The following is a 19,048-nucleotide window of genomic DNA, read 5'->3' as shown; positions in this document are numbered from 1 at the left end:
GCTACAGTGTACTCATAGACATAAAATTAAATTTAAAAAAAAAACATTAAAAAAAGGAATACTACAGAAAGCCAAAGTGGATTTAAAACCTCTTCTTTCTAGCCTTTCTGCAAATAAAGAAAAACTTAAAGAGAGCTCACGTTCAGGGATTGTACTTTCAGTAGAAGAGATAGAAGCTGGGCTGAAAGGCTTGAAGGTGGACCAGAAAATGAAGAATTCAACTCCCTTCATGGCAGAACATTTAGGAGACTCTGAATGCTGTGACTAGCAATCAACAGCTGAAGAAAGATGGTGATACGACTGCATTCAACAAACTAGCGAAGGCAAGTGAGACTTTGCCTACCCAGCCCAAAGTCAGTCACTTGTTAGCCCCTGCTGAGATTCTGAGCCAGTCTGTCTCTCAAAACATCCTACACGTGTTTCGAACTCAAGCAGCCTCAACAGACTACCTTCATCCAAGGATATCATCACCAATCAGGACCCCAGCAACTACTTGGAGATCCATTCCAAGGCATGTGCAAGCCCATGAGTCCTGTCTCAGCCCAGATGTGTCAGCTAGAATTGCAGCAAGTTGCTCTGGAGGGGCTGGCTCTACCACCTGACCTTGCAGTACAGACAGCACCCTCCTACCAGCCTGGTTTTAGCAAACCCCAAGTGGACAGAACCAGAGTTGGGCTCAGAAACAGGCAACAGTGAATGTGAAAGTCACCAGCACCCATGCACCGAGGAAATTCCTCTTCCCCGGCTCCTGCTGCCTCCATCATGAGCACGCTTTCTCCTTCCTTCACCCCTACATGTGATCCGCAAGATGTATGAAAGCAGACAGAAGAGCAAGGAGGAAATAGCACTGGGAACAGTCATCCCTGGTGATGGTAAAGAGGATACTCAGAAGGCCAACGAAGAGAACCTGCTGTCATCCAATCCCATACCCAATACTGATCAAGACTCTTCTATGACAAATCTTAAACTTTCCACATGCTCCACCCCACTGTCCCAGACCCACCGTTATACCAAAAAACAAGATTACCGACCGAAAGTAACTGGGAAGAAAACACCTACCCTGGCATCCCCAATCTCAGGAACACCTTTTCTCCAAGTTCCCCTCGGCACTCACGTTCCTCTTGTTCAACCTGTGCACCAGCTTTACCCGAGATTAGTCTAAAGGTTGAAAGCCCAAGTGGTACATCCACAGCATCTTCCAAGTTTGCTCCAAGATGGTGTGCTTCCTCCTGGGATAGACTTCTTTACAGGGACTATCTGGCCCGCTCCTGGGTCAACCCTTGTACCCTTTGGTCTGCTGTTAGTCACCCTCTTAAACCCTAGGACCCCTCTGCATTTGGCAGTGATGCAGCAGCAGCTACAGTACTCAGTTCTGCATCCTCCAGGATCTAGTTCCCAGGCAGCAGCTATCAACGTTCAGACTTCTCAGAATGTACCCAGCTAGTCGGGCCTGCCCCATATGCATGTCCAGCTAGATCATCGTACAAACTAAAGAAGCATCTCCCCTGTGGGCCTTGCCAAATGGTTTGGATATACATTATGACTGAAGGCTGTTAAATGAATGTTGGCCTTGGAACATTTGTTGTCATAATGCCGTAGCCAATAGATAAACTAACTTGTTGAATCTCATGTTATTTGACTTCTTTTATACTTCTGATGACCAAATGAAGCAGTGTAATGGGAATAGTTGCGTGGACTTTTCTCAGTGGTTAACATACCTATTTTAAAGCGTAATACTTAACCTTTAAGAAGAATGTTGTTGAAACGCTATGCATGTTATTTAGTATGATGTGCAGAAAACTCTTTAAGAAAGTACCTGGGTCTTCAAGATTCCTTTTAAAAAAGGGGAAGAGATCCCTATGGCCATTAAAAGGGGAGGGTGATTCTTATACACCATCAATAAAGCAAAAGGTTTATTTGCCTAAAAGTCATTTAAAGATACTTAAACTGCATGCAAATTTTATTTACTGTACAGAGTTCTGGATGTATTTATCAAATAGAAAAACCACCCTGGACTTAGTTGTTCACCCATTTTGTGGTTTCCCTTGAAAAGAAAAATAAGTTTTCATTGTTGCTGGCGTTCTGTTACACTGAAGGGGAAAGACCTTATTTGGAAACAAGTTTTTCAGATAGGATGACAGTTCCTTCAATCACAACTTACGTATTTACATCCTAAAGGTTTCCCATTATGACTCTGGGATGTATATACAAGACAGCCCCAAATTCACTGTGCTGCTTAACAGGAACTTATTAAAATAGATAAAAGAGAAAAATTGCTGATCATCTTGTACTAGAAGAACATAGTAAGAGGGGAAAACCCAGTTCTTTTTATTAAAACCGAGTACAGTATGAAAATTACAGGAGACCAAAATCACCAAACAGGTTTTATGAATTACAGGAGTAAAAATGTACCAGCTGCTTTTCATCAGTCTTTAGATGTTTGGATTGTTTTGTCTTTATTTTGGGGGGATTGTCAATTAACAGAGGTTTTCTACCATTCCAGGTTTTTCCACTTTTTTTTTTTTTACAGTCATGCTCCTCCTGACTTGCAGAAAGTCAACATGATTCTCTCTTGTCTTCCTTACACACTCCCTATTAGAACACTGCAAGTTCTATGTTCTTCTTTTTTTCATTAATAGCTTGAATTTAAGAGTTCTCATAGCCATTCATTGGACACCTGCTTTTTAGGGAAGTGTCTTTCAAATTGGTCACACACATGGTCACACACAGAAAATAACAAAAATACTGCTTTTCAAATTCAGAATGTGAGTAAAAGACCTTCTTCATCACCAGAGGGTTTTGCTTTGCTTCCTGGTTTCTCTTTCCATGAAGGAAATTGATTGTGGCAGAGAAGCAAGCTGTCTTGGTGTTTTCTTTTAAGTTAGAACTTCAGTGCTTTCTCAACTAGCATTTATCTTTGTCTTTTCGAAGCAATTAAGGGTGCCTTCAGCTTAGAAGACTTGGGGGCTCTTATGTCTATTATCGTTTTCTTGAATTCTCAAAGACCTGTGGCCAGCTATCTGTATTTTGTTAAGTTGCCCATTTCTCTCTAATGCATCAACTTGCACACTGTTTGATTTGTATAGTATTTAGAATTAACTTCCCAGTTCTTTCTGAGCAGCTATTTCATATATTTTTTCCAGCTCCTCTCTAATTTCCTTACAGGAGCTCCTCTGACAAGGAATGTGGCTGTTATGTTTACTGGACCATCAACATCAGTGCTGTGATTCATCCCTGTTGGTCTCTGAGATATGGAGACTGTTACACCACTCACTAGTTACTCTTTAAATAATGGTTAGGTAGATTCCTTCCTACTAGGATGCTCTTGATACCACCTTCCTCATCTTGAAAGCAGGTCCCTGTTCTGAAATTCTGAACTCCTTGAAAACTTGATGGTGTTTCAGCAGAAAAAAACTAGCCAGACTAAGGGAAACTGTTTATGAAACTGAAAAGTCATAGCAAACTACATTGGGTTGTTACAAATTTCAGTTGTGCTGTATCAATTGAATTTTTGTGCTCTTTTCCCTGTGTATGTGAGATGGTTCTATTTTTCTCCAATAAAACTTTTATTTAAAATAATAATAATAATAATCAAATAGAGCCTACATGGTTCAAATACAAAATTGTCAGTCCTGGAAATTGTTCTTTTATAAAATGTGAGTGAAGTGTTGGTGTCTTCTAGAAGTGACACCTAAGGGTGCTGAGAAGATAAAATGTATAGACCCTTATGAAAAGACCTGTGTATAAACTTTTGTACATAGAAATAGAATAGGTTTTTTGAACTTACACAGCTGTACATAAAGTAATTATCAGTTAAGCCTGTAGCAACTGTTTGGATTTCCTTCACTTGTATATTTGGAACTTTTCCTTTTGGTATACTAAAAGTTGCATATGCCACTCGTGTGAACGGAAAAAAAGAAGATGAAGAAGAAGAAGAACTTTGTACAGGATGATATGGGCTTTCCAGACCAGCCACAAAGAGAAAGTGCTTCCAAACTGGGACAAGTGATCCTCTCAGTCTGCCTGACTGTTATTGTAACAGCACACACAAGTATAACAGAGCACATATTGAGACAGGGGGCGGGGAGAGGAGGGGAACAGGTGCTCTGCAAACAAAAGGGACAGATAAGTAACAAAGGAAAAGGAGTCTGGAAAACATTGTCTCGGGATACTAACACCTGATGGTGAAAGACCCCCGCTTAGCAACAGTAAATGCCATGTCTGTAAGGCTGTGCACACACGGGGCAGGCTAGGTCAGGGTCCCAGGTGGCCAAGCAAGATACCGGTGAGAGGCCAGCTAGCAATAGACAAAGAAAGGGAGACACTCAGACAAGCCCAGCTTTCAGATAAGCTGCAGCCCCCGACTGGAACCAGGAGTTGTCTCCTTAAAGCCATATTTCTGCCACCGTCCCCACACTTAGATGAGCCCAAAGCAATTATCCTCAGAAGCTGCAGCCTGACTGGTACCAGGAGTTGCCTCCTTAAAGCCACATTTCTGCCATAGTTCCCACACTTAGATAAGCCCAAGGCAACTATTCTCAGGATCTGCAGCCCCAGCTGGTATCAGGAGCTGTTTCCTTAGAGCCCTGTCCTTGGGCTCACCCCCTGGCCACATTTAAACTAACCAATTAGAACCCTGTTGCTATGCTTCTGCTTCTGTACCTTGCTTCTGCCCCCCAAGCCCTATAAAAAGGGGACTGCCCCTTTGTCCGGCGCACAAGTCCTCTGAGAGACTGTGTGCCCACAGGTACCTGTGTAAATAAACCTCTTGCTACTTGCATCCGAAGTGAGTGGTCTCGCTGTTCCTTGGGACGGGTCTCTTCAGACGGAAGATACCCTCCGGGGGTCTTTCAATGGCTGAGAACAAGGCAGGAGAACTGCGGCGCCGGTCCCTGAAGCCCCTGCGGTGATCTGCAAAAACTGAGAAGCAGATGCTCCAAATCTCAGGGAAAGAATTGCCCGGAACGGGAGCTGGAGGAAGGACTGAGGTGCTAAGCCGGCGGCGGAACTCAGGGACAGGGCTCTGGGAACACAGGTCGGCGAAAGACGGAGTGCAGATGGCAGAGCCGGGATGGCCATACAGTGGTGGAAGGGGAACCGAGGTCACGGATTACTTAATTCGTGGGGTACAAAGGGAAGTGCCGCGGACTGAGACCTCCGGGCTCCGCGCCATTTCCAAACCCGCCAGCCAAGGGGGTCGCTCACCCTCCGCGCTGCCTTTAGACACCATACCTGGGCCTCGCCGTCGCCACTCAGTACTCTCAACGCGGCCAGAAGGAAACTGGGAGAAGGTAGCCAGGCAGCAGGACTCCGAGCAGCAAGGCTCAGCATCTTCTGCTTCCTCAGCAGAGGGAACAGCCTCCTGCCTCCAAACTGGCTCCACCCCACTTCTCGCCTCCGCCAGGCCCCTCTAGCTCGCCCTGCCCCCATCCTACATGTGACCAGGCTCACTGCACAGGGGCTGCTATCTCAGAGAGCTAGGTGACCGCGGCCCCGCCCTCTTCCAGAGTTGGGGGTGGCATACCCTTGGTGGCACATTGCTGGCTGGCAAAGGAGGCCTCTGTGGTATTCAATCTGAGACTCCATTATCTTTATTGTTGCAGTACTCAAACATGAAGCCAACAACTTTCTCCCAAAGTTCAACACTTTCATTCCTTCACGTTAGATATTTGAAAAGTTTGCGAACACTTAAACAATCTGTAATCTTTTCAAAACTAACTTTACAAACCTGAGGTTTTTTTCCCCAAGAAAGACAGGAGATATTCAAATAAAATCGCTCTCATCATCCCTCTTTCTCTCTCTCCTTCATGAATTCAACTTCGGTATTCCGTCCCTATAACTAGAAAGTTGCTTGTTTCTCTGGACCCACAATTGAAAAGAGATCCAGCTTAATTTCAGGACTTACAGAAAGAGCTCCAAGCTAGACCACCAGCAGGTCATGTCCTGAAATGCCACAGGGAAGACAACAAGAGAGAAAGAAAGAAACTGAAGATTTGGAGAAATGTTATTTTGAAAATTGTCTCTACGCCGCAGTTATTTCCACTAAGAAAAATGTCAAAAACTTATTTTTTTAGACTAAAAAAATGCACATGTTCCAACACAGTTCACAAAATTCATTGTAACCCGATAATTAGTCACACATTCTGTCCACAACTCACGATACCACATCTTTTGTGCTAGTGGACAAACGCATTGACTTCCTGTGTTCAACATGCATTTAGTATGGTGAGAAGGTCAACAGCTGTAGGATAGGTTCAGAGCTACCATCTGAGAGAAACCTTTGGGGCACATAGCTGGAACATGGCAAGGAAGTAATAATATGGGCTAAATAATTAGTTGTTAAGTTGGGGACACCAGAACAGCATGTGCATGGGCAGAGAATGGAGATTAGGGAACACTCTAGGAACTGTGAAGCATGAAGCAGAGGGTGGCATAGGCTGTAGGGACCAATATATCCAGACAAAGGAAGCTGGTGAGGCAAATGGAGAATGAGAGAATGAAGGTCCTGTAAAGTCTGTTTTATCTATGCTCCGGATGACAAATCAATGAAAGGGTTAAACAATAAAAGTAACTTTAGAAATTCACTTTGTCTGTAGTCATGAGAGATAATAAAATGTAGGAAAGGGACATTCCACAGGATAAGTTCAAAAATATCAAAGTTTAGAGCATCTGAAAGGCTAGATGAACTGCAGTCAGCATGGATTAGCAGCCCCTTCTAAAGCTGCTCTCAAAACAAGTCTCGGGAAACAGCATCAGTTGAGGCAGGATCAGGCAGGAAGCTGGAACATTGGTCATTTCAGCATCCCTGAAGATGAATCTATTCAGAGCACTGACTGTTCTTCCAGAGGCCCTGAGTTCAATTCCCAGCAACCATATGATGGCTCACAACCATCTAAGATTCAGTGCCCTCAGAGCAACAATATACCCATACATAACATAAACAAACAAATCTTTAAAAAGTAAAAAAGATATTTCTATGGAATGTGGAAGGCACACAGAACAGTTAAGGATAAAATTTATTCCTTGCTTGAGCAGGTAAAAGAGAATGTTTTTTTTCTAAGTTAGCTTAATAAATAACCAAATGGTGATACATCTTTATTCATGCCATATCAAAGAATGACAAAGATAAATTTTGAGAATTCTGTAGCCACCAAGATTTATAGGCTATGTTCTGAGTTCTCTGGGTTCTGGCTATTTTTAGACAGACAGCACATTATCCTTAAAGTCATGTAAATGTTAATAGAAATTATTATTAATAATAATAGAAGATAATTGAAGAATAACAGAGGAAAAAAGATATGATCACTGAAATTTGAAGCACTCTGTACAAATGATGCTGTCAAAATGATGAAGGATCAGCAGACTTAGAAGGATGAACTGTCAGAGAAGTAGAAAACAGGAAGAAAAAAAAACACCACAGTTGTACAAAAGAAGGTAATGTTTAAAGGATGAAAGGCCAACAGAGTCACATGCTACAGTTAACTCAAAGTAGAGACTAGAAATGGCTGAAGCACTTGACAATGCAAGGTAATTGAATAAGTCTTGTAGAGAAGTAGAACAAATTCTGGATTAAAGCAAGAGAAAATGAAAAACAAAGAAGTAAATTCAGGTGATTATATGAATCTCTCTTCAGGGCATGCCCCATTCCCAAGAGTAGTTGGACAACACAAAACTAACTTAATGGTATTATTGTAGACTTTTTGGTTTCATTTTGAGTTGTTTGAGCAACCTTGTCTTATTGGTGTTTTGCTTGTTTATTTTGACTTCCATTGGTGTGTGTGTGTGTGTGTGTGTGTGTGTGTGTGCGCGCGTGTTGGGTTTTGTGGTTTTATTTACATGTGTATTTAAAGAGAAAGAAAGAACATAAGGTAAGTAGGTAGAGATATCCAGAAGGAATTGACAGACAGGAAAAACATGGTCAAAATATATCATGTTTGGAAAGAAATTTTAAATAATTAAAAAATGAATAAAGCCAGGTGAGAAGTAATAGTGTAACTCTATACCCATTAAGGTTGATAGGACTAGACACACTTTGAAGATGACTCTAAAAGAGAGTCAGTACAGTTTGCTAATTGGCCACTTATAGTGTTTTAGGTGGATAAAGGATTACAGGCTTATGGCATAAACAACCAGGAAAAAGGGCTAGGGGCTGGTCTGCATACAGATGGGGCAGAAAGAACAGAACACACATTCAGCTGGTTCCTGTTTCTAGTCTCACCCCCCCCCCTTGTGATGACAAAAGCTGAGGAGCAGATGAACACACAGGGAAAGAATGGCCCTGGACGCACCAGTGCTAGAGGAAGGAGTCAGGTGCTGTGGCAGGACTCAGAGGCAGGGCTGTGGGCACACTCATGGGAACTCCTGGATGTTGAGCAAGCTTACATACTAAAATGATGGCTGTGAAAAAAGTGTATTTCAAGAGTTTTAATAACACCCGGAGGAAAAATTCATATAAGCTATTTTTGGGACCATTACTAATTTCTATAGGAGGGGAAAAGCTACCATATAATACTAAATTGTAGGATGGACAGTACAGCAACCATGTTCCTTCACTTATCACTAATTTCCAAGAAGTTCAGTGCTATGTGTTAGCATATTTTTAATTTTCAAACCTTTCATTTATGAAGAATTCCTGATAACAGTATCTTGTAGGAAATCAATATTAACATAAGCAACACACTGATGTTGAAAAGAGAAATTTGTGAGTGGGTTTATAACAAAATTCAGTGATGGGAACTTGATAGTATGCAACAAATGCCTGCTCTATGCTAGGGATTGGTGGAGTATAACAGAATCCTTAGGCCTGTCCTCAAGCAGGTAACAATGTTCTCTGAAGTGACTAAACATCAGAAGATGAATGTAGAAGAGATTTTTCCAGGAACAAATTCAATGTACTGTTGTTTGTACTTTTGAACTACACACCTTTGCTCTGCGAAGTGGCTACACTACCAGCCCTAACTGGCTTCCCTTGAATTCATGGATAAAACACACACACATACACACACACACACACACACACACACACACACACACAATTGTTTCTTTTCAACTTGCCTTTGGACACTATTGCTGGTCTGTGCTATCTTCGGCCTGGAAAACATGCCCTTATCATTACTTATAGCTCTGCTCCTGTCACCTGCCCTAAACTTCGTGGCTAGTCCCATCTAGCCCCTGCCAAACATCCCTGATCACCCATCTGTAGCAGAGGGCACTGACCCTAGCTCTTAACAAGACATCACAGGGCTGCTGGGTTTTTCTCCCTCCAAAGCATGGCAAAAACTCCTTCTTTCCTTCCTGTGTCTCTCTTTTTCTCCAGGGACCAGGAAGTCCTACCTGTAACTTTTGCCCAGCGGTTGGCCCATGACTTGCTTTCCTGATAGATCAAGAACAAATTGGGAAAGAGGATCTCAGCATCAAAAACCACCCCTACACCTCACCTTTTCCGTGCAAAAACAACAACAATAACAAAACATTTATCAGCTAGATAAAGCACTTTACCATCATCTCTATCTGAAAGAATTATGATTCTATCCCTAGATTATGTTTAGATTTTATGCCATCTGTAAACCATGTCCTCCACTTTATAACCTCTCTCTCAATGTTAAAAAACTTGAGTTTGATTATGAGAATAAAATGAGTCTTCAACCCTGTCAGAAATCATAAAATTACTTAAACATTACCTAGAAATATAGAAAGCACCAAACACAGCTTCACAATCTTAAACAACTGTAGACAGCTGGCTACCTGCACAACCCCCTAATTCCTCAAAATGTTGGAGCATTAATCTTCAGCATTCTGGCCCAGAATCATCTGACAAATCTTTGCAGAGCAGAATTATTAATGACTGCTTACCCTGTCTTGGCACAGCCAACAATCAACTATTCTTCACAATGTGAGCTTTTCCTAGAAAGTATCCTGTGTGCACATGAAGTAGGCAATTTCTGCCCAGTTGCCACCCTGCTACAAAAAGCAACCTTGCTTGAAAATGAAGATGTTCAATATCTTGTTTGACCCAAGGAGGGGGAGCTGTCAGGAGCAGATATCTTTCATTGTCAAATGATTAAATAACATTAAATGTCACATTCTGTGATTTCTGATGTTTTTGAAAAATATATGTATATTAATCTGAACTGTTAAATCTTGACTACTCTTAGCTATTTCTAATTCTAATTGAAATACATCAAAAACACCCTTTTATAATTAAATCAAAATCTAACATAAAAATTAGTTATTATCTGGTCTTATAAGTTATTATTTAATTATCTAATTATTATTGAATTAGTTGTTATCTAACTCATATTGATTAATCATCTAAAATAGTTGGTAAAAGCAGTTATTAGATGGACTGGTTTTAAGCTCTGTATTCTTAAATAAGATGCATAGATACAATGTCTATCTAAGAGTAACAATATTCATCTTAAATTTTGTATCAATATAAGAAATTCATACCAGTAAAAATCTTAAATCTGTATCAAAATAAATTCTGTGCCAAAGTAAGATGATTTTTAACAATTAAGGTTAGGACTACACAAACTGTCTCGTCTATTTCCTCCTGGTTCAAAATTATGACCATTCCCAAGTTATTCCTTAAAATTACATTACTATAATTTATAAAATAACCATTACCAAATGCCCAAACCCAAGAGTTTGATCTGATAACTCTCTACAATTTCTTCTAGCTGAACAGGGGCAATGAAAAATTCTTTAAAGGGGCAGGGAGGGGTAGGAAAACTAGAAAATATGGCTATACTTCAGAAAGCAACACTTTAGCAACTGTTATCCAGTCTCTGTGTGCTTAAAAGGCTTAGGGCTTGATTGAAGTTCTGACTAGATCAGTTTGAAAGGTTGAATGAGGCAAGACAACCTGGAATCCATGCAAGTCAGGCTGAGGATGAATCTCATTAAAGCTGTGCATCCTGTAATGTACAAATCTCAAAACCAAAAATTTAGTGCCATTAAGATATCCACAGATAAGTTAAGGATGATATTCTGCTCCTTGCTTGAGCATGTGAAAGACAGCTGTCTTTCTTAAGAGTTAATTTTATTAATAACCAATTATAACAAGTCTTCATTCATGCCATGTGAAGGATGGTACAAAGAATCCCTCTCCTGCTTGATTCTCTCAAACTTTTCTAGTGTTTCATGGAGTTACTCCCCTGCCCCCCCCCCACATGTCATCCATATCACTCTGGAAGGGATACAGAGCCTATTCTCCTTTTCTGTCAACACAAATGCAGAGCTTTTTCTCCCCAGATACCATGTGCTTGGTACACTAACCTAAAATCATCAAATGTTTCTCTCAGAGAAAATTAAATATAACTCATCAAAATCATGCTCATGTTGATAATTAAACAATTCAAAGCAAATAAAGCAATCTAGACAAATAGTGTCTGTTGAGAGAACGGTTACACCCTTGCCCCCACCTTCACAAGATCAAGGCCTAAGTTATTTATCTAATATCTATTTACTTACTGTATGAGCCTAGTTCCAGGATCTCTTTTTATATAATTCTCAAGGCCTAAATTTCTACTGTGTGATATAGGCTAGGTACCCTATCCTCTGCCTTTGATCTAATTTTTTCAACATGAATACCTCAATATTTTAATAATTATGACTAAATTCCCTCTGCTTACTATATAAACCTATTATTAGGCTTCTAATCTGTAGTGCCAGGAATCAATCCAAGAATTCCCAATGAAGCATACTTTTAAAGAACTTGAGTATGTTCTAGCAAGACCTTTACAAATTTTTTCTGAAGTGTTTTTTCACTCAATCTCTCTCCCATGGAACTCAATATCTTTAAAGAATTACCATTGTACTCCCTCTGTCCCGAAAACCAACAATCTTTTGCCTGCTTTTTGGAGGCCAGAAACCTTTTACTGTTTGTCTCTGCCTTCCTCCCAGCAGTCAGTCTCTCTCTGCACAGCAAGGGCTACCAAGCACCTGTAAGCCAAACCACAGGAAGATTCCCCACTTGCCTCAGGCAAAATTTGTATTTCCCTTCTATCTTTAAGAACAATTAAACCAAACTTGAGAATCCTGTCCTTTGTTTACCTGCTTATAAGAAACAGGCAGCTTTAGCTTTTATTGTCTGGCTCTTTGCCTCAGAGCAACCATTCTGTCTCTTTTCACAGCAGGGGCTCCTACCACCCGCGAGCTGAGCCTGCCACTGTGCTCCTTTGTTTATGTTTCCCATGACCTGGAGCCATCAGGTGACTCACTCCACTCCTCTGCTGAGCAACCAATTTTCACTCTTCCTAGACTTATCACTGTGTGTACGTGATCAGTCCAAGAATTCCTAAATTGATAGTGGATTCTCACCTTCCAAGACAACTGTGTCTTTTTAAATTCTTTTTTAAATTTTCAAAGAATGTATTTTAATCATGTTTTCCCCGTCCCTATTTCTTCCCAAAAGAGACTGACCTATACTTGAGAAGGTGAGGATTCCTCTAGTGGCCAACTCTAGGCCTGAGATCTAGACTAAAGCACAGCAACTCAGTTCAAGATGCAGGAAATCTCAGAAAAAGACAGGCTGGGAATGCAGTAACAACTTATTTTGAAGTCTGAAAGCTGGGGATGAGATCAGAAGTCTGAGACCATGCTACACACTCAAGTCAGGTGTCTGGGTGACGGAGTATCAGACCCAGACCCCAGTGCTGGTGAACAGAACTTAAGGCGTCTGTGCAAGCTTCTCCACTCTTTCTATATTCCCTACATCCATGGATGCTGCCTGTAGGGTGGCCACCATCCCACTCCTTCGTGAGCCATGTTCCAGTTGCTTCTAGAAATTCACTCCAGGCTCATGGGGAAATAAATACTCCTCAATAATTCAAATGTGTTTCAAACTACTTAAGGTGATAAACAGGTTTAACCATCACAGGGGTACCATCCCAGAATTAGCTTCTAAGATAACATATTTTAGTTACCTGGGGTTTAAGCAGATGACAGGGTATTCTTTTTTTTTCTATTTTGAAAACAAAAGAGTTGGGTTAAAATTAGAAAACATAGGGGAGACGCTTTGTGCACACTGTATGTAATTATGTCTCTGTTTCAATGGCTCAGCTTCCATCCTACTCTAAACTACGGCATTCAGCCAGCCTTATCAGATACAACCAGCCTGTTGATTAAAATGTAATATATGTACACAATGTGAAGAAAAAAAAGATGAAGAGAGTGGGGGGGGGCATATGCTCCATGGAGGTGCGGCCAGGCCTGGGAGTGAGGGGGATGCCTCTGAGAAACCCACATTGGGAATCCTTTCCCCTGAGGGACCAGCCACATAATGACTGTATAGTTCAGAATAGAGTTTATTCAGGGCATGGGGAGGGGAGTTAAGAGGGTAGTAGAGGCAGAGAGATAGAGAGAGAGAAAGAGAGAGAGAGAGAGAGAGAGAGAGAGAGAGAGAGAGAGAGAAGAGGAAAAAAGAAGTAGAGGCCCACCATGAGCATGTATAGAGTGAGGGAGGAAGGGAATAGGGAAAGGAATCGCAAAAGGGAGAGCAAGAGGCCAAGAGAGCAAGAGAGAGAGAAGGGGGCAAGCAGCTCCTTTTTATAATGTCAGGTATGGGGCTGAGCATACCTGGCTATTGCCAGGTAACTTTGTGGTGTGGTTTACAGAATCTCAACATACAATTTGACCACATTATCACAGAATATTGGATTTAGAAGAAGCTTATCATGCCAAACCAGTTATCGTGGAGGCAACATATATGCAGGGTTTTGTTTCATGTTACATGCACGCATGGTTTCACACTGCTGTGCTCCTTTGGAAAAAAGCCAAAAACTCTATATATATCTTTACTCTTCGGACTTTGTCAGGGGCATAATTTGGCTTCCACATGTACAGAGGCTTAACAAGTAGTTATTTGAAAAGTTCTGAATACCCATAATCATAAATAATCATCTCTTATCTGATGATTAAAAAATAAAAAAATATAAAATTATAGATGTGCTAGCTATTGGATTACTTAAGGGAAGAGTTTCAAAAAAACAGTCATTATAAAACTTGGTCTTTATTGATACATAGTGGAAAGTCTGAAAATCAGATATTTAACCTTCTCTTACCTCAAATGGAAGTGTAAGACCCCAAGGAGTCTCAGCTCAGGAACGCGCGACCCAGAGTTCAATTAGACAATAGACCGATGTAATAACAAAAGGTTTATTTGAAGCCTGCACGTCAATGTTCTTAGGCTCACACGCAGGAGAGAGAGCCAAAGGAGGAACCCTGGTAGCAAGAGGAGCACCCTTTTATAGCCAAAAACCGTGAATTGGGGGGTGGGGGTGATGTTGTTGGGTACTTTGGGCGATTTGCTTGTACATATAACAGCTCATGTCCTGGTCACTGCCCCCTTAAGATTGTTTGGGCAAGATCAGAATATTTTAATCAGCAACTGCCAGCCATTTGGCTCCTCACTTCTAGTTAGTAACTGCCAGCCTTTTGGCCCAGCAGTTTCCTTGTGGGGGGGGGGGGCAGGCGCGGGTGCTGGACCTAGTCTGAGCCTGCTTTGCATTTTTGTTCTTCGAAATTAACTGGTAGAAATAGCTAAAGAGAAAATGAGTTCCCCAGAAGCAAATGCAAACCAGAGCATGGGATTAAAGATGTCGATGATGTCATCACCTGCATGTCCAACAGCCTTTTGAAATCTGGAGTACGAACCCCAGGCCAGAATACAAACTGCAAGAGAATTCCTCCACCCCCCTAATGATGACTCTGAAGATATTTCTCAAAATACACAAACGTGGGTGTCAACATACTGGCAAGTAGAAAAGAGAAAAGTAAATCCATTAGGCGGAGGGTCCAATGTCTAGTGACTACTGACTTGCTGCGTGATACATATCTGATTTTTCTGATCTTTCATTTACAAACTAAACAAACAAACAAAAAAAAAAAAAAACCACTGTGCACTAGCAGTTCCCACAGGTGAGCTCTCTGGAGAATGGCTACTACTCACTTCACATGCAGCAGTACTAGAAGGAGCCAGGCTTCCCTTCTATTCTGTGGTTAACATTCTACACACAAAAACAGTGCATTCTTATGCTTGGCTCTGTGGAATGATGTTCTGTTTCAGTCTTTCATGTGTTTGTTTAGGGTGACGTCTTACATATCTAAGGCTGGGTTTGGATTTATTATGCAACTGAGGATGTCCTTGAGGTTCTAATTCTCCTGATTCTAACTCCCAAAGATGTGAAGCAGCACACCAAATCTTTGCCATCCTAGAGTTCAAATTTGACAGGTAAAAACACTCTACTATGAACTCTGTATCCATAGCCTCACAGGTGACAGGAAAATGGAAATCCCTAAAATGATAGATTTGACTCTTTAGTCCTGGAGTTGGCAGCAGTTATCATCATCATATGACAAACTAAACCAAAACATCAGGAGAAAGGAGTTCTAACCAGCAGCAACAGACTAATGGTGTCCCTCAGCACATGTGGCAAAAACATCCAAGTAGCATCCTAGGCTTGGAATTAGACAAGGCTGTCTATTGTAGAACCTTTGTACCAAAGCTTGACATATACATTCGGGGTCAATGACATTAACTATAAGTTTTAACAGTCCTTCCATCTCTCAAGGTGTCCTATATCACTAATATAACAAAGCAAGTGGCTCTTATAAGCCGGTAGAACTTGTCAGCTTCTCCTACCCAAAGCCCTAACTAGTACGGGCAGATCATGACAGAAATAGCAAGAAATGCACCAGGCTTTGCACTTGAAAATGTATGGAAAAGTATGTGCTCAATGCAATGTTAACTGTCCTTCATGCTATTAATAAAGATAAGACAAATAATCCTGATAGAAATGAAATATACCTGTAAAATATAAAGTTGGATGGTTGCTCATAAAAAAGTAGCCACCTGAAATGTCATTTATTTTAAAATCACATTTTCCCTTGGAAAGGGGAGATGGGAAAATATTACTTTTACTCTTATCCACTTCATCTTCAAGTGAAGAAAGCATGGTTATACATGACAGTAATCTGAACAACTGGGGAGACTCAGAGGTAGGAGATTCAAGAGTTCAGGGTCATCTTTGGTCACATAGCCAGTTGTCTGGGATACAAAAGACCCTGACTCTGCTGTTCCGTGTCTCATCACCGGCTCTGAGAAGTCACAGCCTTGGTCCAGTCAACTTGCTGTGCATGGGAATCTCAGTCAGATCTATTGCTACTTTGGGCATCTAGAAAATGAGAAGTTTAGCTCGTCACAAACACATTTAAATAATAATTTTTTTCAGAACATAATAAGGTTAAGGTAATCCTTACTGATGCTCTTAGTGCCTGGAGCTGGACCTGCCAACTGTGGCATCCTGCAACCGACAGGAGCCAATTTACATTGGAAGTATGAAACTTACATTTGTTTAAACAGAGAAAACATAAACAAAAACAATTGTTTAAACCAATAGATCACCTCAGTTGTAAGCAGTGTTAAGAATTAATATTATGAAAATATTTTAAACCTAAAACTTTTAAAGCTCCCAGTAGCAGAAGATGTTGAGGATGAAAAAATACCAAACAAAACAAAACAAACACAATGGGTGTTTTAAGGAAATTCAATTTGATAGGAAGCATTAGAAAGAAATTGAAACAGTATATAAATGCCACAACAAAAACTCACACTTTTATAATGATTTATTGCAGTTACTGTATTAACAAGTGTGTAGCACTGAAAAGTTGAGAATCACATTAGAGAATGACAGGCTTTTCTGTGTCAACAATAATAGTTTTGGGGTTTTTGTTGTTGTTGTTGTTGGTTTTTTTTTATGTGAGTACACTGTAGCTGTCTTCAGGCACATCAGAAGAGGGCATCAGATCTCATTACAGATGATTGTGAGCCACCATGTGGTTGCTGGGAATTGAACTCAGGACCTCTGGAAGAGTAGTCAGTGCCCTTAACCACTGAGCCATCTCTCCAGCCCCCTATAATAATAGATTATTATTCAAGAGTTGTTGAACTACATCCTAAATATATATCATAAACTCCCCAGCATGTCAAACATGCTTCTAAGTTCAGAAAAGTACTCTTGAGAGATACAATTAGTGTACAGCACTTACCTAGCATGTAAGACCCTGGCTTCTACCTGCAGTGCCAGAAAGCAAAGCAAAGATGTACATTCTTGACCCACCCTGTCCTTATTGTATCCCTAGGAACCTCACCAGTCCAAAGACACTTGCCAAAGTGTTTTAACAACTTGTATTTGAGAGGCTCCCGAATAGAATGAAGTTCTTGCTTAACACCTTGAGGAGATTTTGCAGTAGGCCGGACTGCTCCCCAAGAAAGGGAGCCTGCAGGGGCTAGGACCCAGCCTTAGAAGACAGGGTACTAATTCCCCATGATGCTGAGCTGTCAGCTTGAGCTGGACTTGTGCTGCTTCTTAGGCAGAGTGTATACACATCAACATCTCACCTTGTTGATATTTCTGAAGAAACACTGTTGAGAAAGTAGCTAAATGTTCCCAGAAAAGAACAGCCCCAGTTGCTCAGAAGCCTCTAATTCTTAAGTTACAGGGGTCTTAAGTTGCAGGATGGTTTGCTAGGGCACTGCATAGCTTGTTGTGTGGGAATGACAATTAATTGTATGTCTTGGAAAAAATGTCAATGTGGAAAATAGCAACAGGCAGTGGAATGCAGAGTGACCTGCTTTCCTGCCTTCCCTGATTCCTTCCCCTACACCTTCTAAGGTCTCAATTGCCACCAAACACCCCAGAATAGATTCTTCCAGAAGCATTTTAGCACTCTGTAACAGTTGCAAAATTTTGGGTTGATGGCTGGGGGTGATAGTGGTGGAATGAGGGAAGGGCTGTGTGTGAACAGGAAACAATCTTTGAGAAGTAGCCTCTTAGGGGTACTACTTTTCTGATCTACCTAAATTCGAAGACCCTTTCTGGAATTTCCCTTCACTTAGACACTAATGCAACAGATCAGTACTGGGGGGTGGATCAGTTCTCCTCTTGCATCTCTCACCTGGGGAGGAGGATCCTCCACCCCAGAGTGCTCCACAGCTTCACTGACCTGACCATAATCCTCTTCACAGGACCACTGGTTTGCTTCCTTGCAGAGCACAGCTTGAAATCTGCATCTGGACTTCCACCCTGAGTGAGTTTCTCAAAGCAGACTACACATCCCTGCCAGCTGCTTCTCCCAGAAAAAAAAGAAGCCAATGGTGCTAAGGGGAGAGAGAGACAGAGAAACAGAGACAAAGACATATAAGACAGAGATAGACAGACAGCGAGAGACAGGGAGACACAAAGATTTGGGGGGAAATAGAGGGAGAGGAAGAGGAAGACAGAGAGACAGAGACAGAGAGTGTGAATCCATATATTGAGACTGAGAGTCCTGGTCCAGAAATGATTGGTACTATTCTATCATTGGCTTTCCCTCTTCAACAGACTTCTTGCAAGAAAATTGCAGTTGCTGGATTTGATCAGCTGTGGTTCTGAGGCAAATAAGACTCTCAAAAGATGTCCTTTTCTCGTGTTGCCTCCCATACTCTTCACAGCTTACAGTTTCCTTGCCAAAACTTTCCTTGCCAACCAAAGGCTTAGAGGATTGTTGAAGTATGGCTGTTTCTGAAATTAAAAATGTTACAAAATTGAATTTCAAGTGTTGTTGTTCAAACAGACATTGTTGTTCAAACTCCCTGTCTTAGAGATGGTGCAACAAAACACCATCACCAAAAGGCAAGTTGAAGAGTAAAGGGTTTATTTTGTTTATGCTTCCATATTGCTGTTCATCATCTAAGGAACACAGGGCAAGAATTCAAAGAGGGCAAAAACCTGGAGGCAGCAGCTCATGGAAAAACCATAGAGGGATGCTGCTTACAGGCTTGCTGCCCATGGTTTGCACAGTCTGCTTTCTTACAGAACCCAGGACCACTAGTTCAGAGATGGCACCACCTACAATAAGATGGGCCATCCCCCATCAAAAACTCATTTATAAATGTCTTACAGCTAGATGTAGATATGGAGGCATTTTCTCAATTGAGGTTCATTTCTTTCAGTTAACTCCAGCCTGTGTCAAGTTGACAGAAGTCTGGGAAGATAACTCCTTTAAA

At 41.2% G+C, this 19,048-nt stretch overlaps 1 pseudogene across 1 annotated transcript in view; it reads left to right on the top strand.

The window, feature by feature from the left end:
- Positions 1–1,543, top strand: part of LOC308440465 (eukaryotic translation initiation factor 4E transporter-like) — a 34,261-nt pseudogene extending 32,718 nt beyond the window's left edge. Inside the window, exon 5 of the transcript in view lies at positions 68–1,543. The product of the transcript in view is annotated as a eukaryotic translation initiation factor 4E transporter-like (transcript). The remainder of the gene's footprint in view (positions 1–67) is intronic.
- Positions 1,544–19,048: the final 17,505 nt, after the last annotated feature.

Source organism: Micromys minutus, assembly GCF_963924665.1.
Source record: "Micromys minutus genome assembly, chromosome: 31".
NCBI lineage: Eukaryota > Metazoa > Chordata > Mammalia > Rodentia > Muridae > Micromys > Micromys minutus.
Note: the sequence above shows the minus strand (reverse complement) of the source record. Positions and strands in the feature narration are given on the sequence as shown.